Source organism: Dromiciops gliroides, chromosome 1, assembly GCF_019393635.1.
Source record: "Dromiciops gliroides isolate mDroGli1 chromosome 1, mDroGli1.pri, whole genome shotgun sequence".
Classification (NCBI taxonomy): domain Eukaryota; kingdom Metazoa; phylum Chordata; class Mammalia; order Microbiotheria; family Microbiotheriidae; genus Dromiciops; species Dromiciops gliroides.
This window is the reverse complement of record NC_057861.1, coordinates 649,322,295-649,328,294: the sequence shown is the minus strand read 5'-3', so window position 1 is coordinate 649,328,294 and position 6,000 is coordinate 649,322,295.

The following is a 6,000-nucleotide window of genomic DNA, read 5'->3' as shown; positions in this document are numbered from 1 at the left end:
AAATATTGGTAGTAATACATAAGGGAAATATGAGGCACTATTCCTTTATTCCAGGATAGTGGCATTATAGGGCTTTGAATAAGAATGGACCCCTAGGAAAAGGATCCATGTGTACAAAAATATTTATAACAGCTCTCTTTGTGGTGGCAAAGAATTGGAAATTAAGGGGTTGCCCATCAACTGGGGAGAGGTTGAACAAGTTGTGGTATATGAATGTAATTGAATACTATTGTGCTGTAAGAAATGATGAGCAGGCAGATTTCAGAAAAACCTGGACTTAATTGGACTGATTCTGAGTGAAGTGAGCAGAACCAGAAGAACATTGTACATGGTAACAGCAACATTGTGTGATAATCAACTGTGATAGACTTAGCTCTTCTCAACAATACAATGATCTAAGACAATTCCAAAGAACTCATGATGAAAAATATTCTCCATATCCAAAAAAACCCCTGTGGATTCTGAATCAGATTGAACCATACTGTTTCTAGTTTTGTTTTTGTATTTTGAGGTTTTTCCCTTTTGTTCTGTTTCTTCTTTCACAACATGACTAATGCAGAAATATGTTTAATGTGGTTGTACATATATAACCTATATCATATTGCTTTCTGTCTTGGGGAGGGAAGAGGGAAGACAGGGAGGGAGAAAAATTTAGAACTCAAAACCTTATGAAATCAAATTTTGAAAACTATCTTTCCATGTAACTGGAAAATAATAAAATACTTTTATGATTAAAAAAAGAGAATGAAACCCCAGAAAGCATTTTATCCAATCACCTCATTTTACAGGTAAGAAAACTGAGGATCAAAGACATGAAACATATTGTTCAAAGTTACACTGGCATTAAATATTAAAAATAGGACTCAACTTGCAGTCTCTTTGAGACAGACATAAAATAATTTAACAATGTCAAGCAGTATAAAATGCAGTGTCACAATAGACAAGGCAAACAATACTACTTTCCACCTTGGAACATCATCATCAATGATTAATGATAATATTAATAATAATAACAGCTAACATGAAAATAGCTACCATTTATATAGATCCTGCTATGTGCCAGATATTGTATTAAGCACTTTAAAATTATCATCTCACTCTGTCTCCACAACAATCCCTTTAATGTAGGTGATGATATTATGCCCATTTTATAGGCATGGAAACTAATGCAATCAGAGGTTGTGTGACTTGTCTAGGGGCACACAGGTAGTAAGTGAAAGAGTCCAAATTTGAACTCAGGTCTTCCTGACACTAACTACTGCATCACCTAGATGCCCCTAAATTAAACATGACTTCTAGCTGCTCTCTTATCTTATTTTGCTATCTGGACTCTGTTTTTGTAGGGACAGTCTTTCATGCTTGCAACACATAGGTTCCTTATCTATGTTGAAATCCTTCACTTTCTTTCTGACTTTGGTCTGGTGCTATTACTTCCACAAAACTTTCCCTGATGCTTGAAATTGAAATCAATTCTTCTCTGATCACAATTTCTTTAGGTGTTTTGTCTGGATATCTCCTTTGCCTCTATCATATTCTATTTTGTGTAACAGTTCTTTGTGTTCATGAAACATCCCCTTCTCTCCTTGCTGCTATGCCCATTTCTCCCCTATCCCATTACATCTCATGCTCTTTCAGGACTGTTATTTTCTGTCTTTATATTCCTAGAACTAAGCAGGATACTTCTCACATAGAACCTGCTGGACAGATGTTTGATGATTGAATTTGAATAGGAGAGATAATGAGATTTTGGCATGCTGGGCTTTTTCACCAACATTCAGGCACAAGGGATACAAACCTACAGGATCCCTGTAACAACTCTTGTCAATTCCCCCTAAAGTGCTATGGAGGAGTGTGACAAAGAACACTAGGGATTTGTAGAAATAGCAACACAGTTCTCAGGTTAGTTGTTTTGTTGTGAACTAATTACAGATGGTATCAAAGGAGATGCAACTAAATATATTGTGGAAAACAAATAGAGATGATACCAGGTCTCTACAATGACTAGGAAAAACAAGGATAAAATAAGCCAATAGATTCTCAACACTTCTCCCTCCCCAACTCTTTAATTTTTATTGTCTTCCTTTCTGAAACCATTCCTAGGACATCTAATATTCAGGAAAGTCACTTTGAAATTTCCTTCCCTACAGATCCTTTTGCAATGTTGAGAGATGATGAATACCTATTTCAGAATGAATAGAGGCTCATAATGAAAACTAAGGACAACAAAATGGTATTTTAACTTATTTTGAAGGAAAGAGAAAGGTCAAAGAAGAGATAGAACCAGTCAGCCAGCACACAGTCAACTAGTATTTATTAAGCACTTAGTGTATGTATAAAATGGGGCTAAGCTTGAAATTTAAAAAAGACAGAAACAGGTCCTGTTCTCAAGCAGCTCTTTCCAATAAGGGAGGTAACGTTCAAAGAAATAGGACCACTGTTGGTTGAATAGGACAATGACAATAAACAAGAGAGAAGATAAAGCTACTCATCTATTTTATTTTGTATGTGCATATGTATGTATGCATGTAATTATGTAAACATCTATGTGTGCACATGTATGGATGCACCATGGCTGTATGTATTTACCAAGGAGGATGGTCTATACCTGCTAAAATCAGAAAAAAAAATGGCTAATTGTGAATTGAACATTTTGGTCCAGACATGCTTTTATTGATTTTGGAAATGCCTTGTGAAAAAAAAACCCATTTTTCCAGGCAGAGGAAATTTAATAGTTTGCCTTTCATGAATTGTGTAATCTCTTTTACCTTCTAGTTTCTTTGATCATAGAATCACTATAGACACTGAGGACCAATGTCCTCATGGATCCCTAAGTTGATTTGAACAACAATCTTGGATGGCTCAAGTATAGAAAAACATGAAACAGTTTAAGATAAATTGTTATAAAAATAAGAATGATTTTAATCTTTCTCAATCTGGCTAGTTAAAAATTAATAATAAGAATAATCATAGCCTTGTAAAGCACTTAACATCTTATCTAGGATATGTATATATAGGATACACACATACTAAAAATATAAATATACATATATACACACATAAATATACATATATACACATACATACATACATAGATATCTTAGCTTGATGCTCACAATGGAAATATGTAGGTTCATTTACTAATAAAATTCAAGTAAATACTGATTTTTTTTCTTTTTCTTCAACCTAATTAGTATGGTAATTGTCTTTCAGACTTTATTGGAAATGTCAACACAAATTGCTTATGATAAATTGGATTTTGGTTTCTTTTTAAAATATTCCCATTCCCAACCAACAAATATAGCCAAATCATGTAATTCCTTTGGAAACAAATTTAGGAAGAAAAATGTCAACTTCTCTATCACAAATATATGAAAATGATAATGTCAATTAGAAATTATAATTTTGTATACTTTAATTTATAGTATTTTAATATTCAGGAATATCGTCAGCTATGAGCTATAACTTACCTACTTTGGACCACTATGTGCTAAATCTCTGTCTCCTTTTTACCTGAATGTCAATAAACTTAGTTTTTGATGAGGTTTATACCTTAGCTTGATATAGGAGGGTGAGAAACCAATAGAGCTTCCTACTAATTTGGAGAAAAGTGACAGCATGACCTGTTCTCAGGCAGTCAATAGAAATAGATTTATGTACATTATTCTGTGTAACCACCTCTCACTCTTGTAAGGTTGCTATCTGTATGGGGCTAAAATTCTAGCTAGACTGTCTAAAAATCTAATGAGTAGTCACTATAAATTATAAGCTTTAGCAAGAGTTTTGACTTTCAAGTATTTATTAAGGAGCATAAGAATTTGGTGAGGAGGGAGAAAGAGGCCAAGATTCCTTCATCTATCTATCTCAGGGAGCCAGCATCTCAGCTCCACTCAAATCGAGGTCCTGGGTGAAAAAAAGAGCTCCCTCACTCCTTTCTCCTCCCAGAAGTCTCCTGTGAAACAGGAAACAGGGCCATACACACACACACACACACACACACACACACACCTCCAAGCTAATTGACTGGCAACTTTGATTGACAGGACCCACAAGCAAATATCACTTCTGGATGCTAAAGCCACATGTCTTCCAAATCACATGCCTTCTCCTCATGGCAGATTTTCCCTATAGTATCCCTCCAGTAGGGGGTACAATACCAATTCTCACACTCTATTATACAATCTAAAAAACTGTGACTTCTTTCTGGCTCTAGGTTGTAGGGCTTCATATCACCTAATGAAATTTTTGTTTGTTTGCTTGTTTGTTGTTGTTGTTGTTGTTGTTGTTGTTTCTGGGGTGGGGCAATGAGGGTTAAGTGACTTGCCCAGGGTCATACAGCTAGTAAGTGTCAAGTGTCTGAGGCCGGACTTGAACTCAGGTCCTCCTGAATCCAAGGCTGGTGCTTTATCCACTGTGCCACCTAGCTGCCCCTGATGAAAATATATATTTTTTAAAAAGTTAAATTCCACAATAGATGCCGGGGTAAAAGAGCAAGAATTAAAATGAAAGCTGGCCTTGGCATCAGAAAGACCTGGGTTCACCGTCTGCCTCTGATATATCCTAGCTATGTAATCATTAGTAAATCACTTCATTTTTCATGGCCGCAGACAAAGTGGTGAGAAGAGAAGTTAGGGGTGAACTGCTGATTTTTATTGGCAGAGTTTCCATATTAGAAGCTCTCTATATTTCATGTAATGAAGATCAAAATAAAGAAAATAAATATATAGCTATACCTCTCCATTAACATTCCTATTAGATCCTAGCAAATAGCTTTTGGTGATTTATTTATGCCAAAATTCTCAAGGAATACCCCTACTACTCTCCCACTACCACCAAATTTCAAATAATTATTCATCAAATATCATTATCACAATAATCAAATAGCAAATATCTAATTAAATAATATGTCATTTAAATTAGGCTACAAGGTTTGGTAAATTATTTTCATGAGATAAAGAAAAACAATGCAAATATCAGAAATTGAAAGTATTTTCAAAAATAAAATTAGGGCAATACAGAGACCTATATTAGACACATACATTATTCAGCTCCTCCCTTCTGTTTTAGATTTCATACTGCATACTCCCTAATCTTATCTTATAAAACTCTTGTCTTTTGCATTTTAACAATCAAAAATCTATGAAGGTCAGATCTAGGCTACATCTCTGGAGACTCAAAAATGCCTGTGAAAAGTTTTATCTGAAAACTACAGTACATTTAAATTGCTCTCATCTCATTTCATCTCTAAATTTGGCCTTTACTGACTGTCATTGGCTAGTGTTTTGAAATGACATTGGTTTTGTTTGTGCAAAACATTTAAAAAATTTTCCTAATCAAAATTGTCCATTTCATCTTCTGTGATCCTCTCTAATCTCTGTTTGGTCATGAACTCTTTCTCTATCCAAAGATCTGAAAGATAATTTCTTCCTTGTTATTATAATTTCTTTATGATGTAACCATTTTATATCTAGGTAATGTATCCTTTTAGAGATCAGCTAAATATGAAGAATGAGACTAGTTTTTTGGACACGAGAATTTATTTTGCTTGACTATAAATATTTATTACAGTTCCTCCCAGCCCCCCAAATAGGGAGGGGTAAGGGGAAGAGAAAAGAAAAGACATACTTGATATTTGAAAAGAATAATAATAAAGGAAAAGTTACTGGATTTCACCTTAATAAGTACAGTCTTTTAAAGATAAGGAAAAGAAGGCAAGAGTTTTACAAATTCCTCACCTTCCTAAAGAATTTCACTCTGTCAAGGGCTAGTGATGTCACCTTACTCGTTCCTTGGCCAATCTATATTAACATATGTATGGCAATTTTCAGTGCCACATTTTGCGTAGTATGGAAAAATATTAAAGAAACTACCTTTGTGGTATAAGAACTCATTAATCCTTGTTCCTCTCTCATACTATGAGATAATAAAAGAAAACTAAATACATCATACCCTCCCAAAGGCATAAATCTTTGTTTCTTAACATTTCTATGTGCCATAAACCTC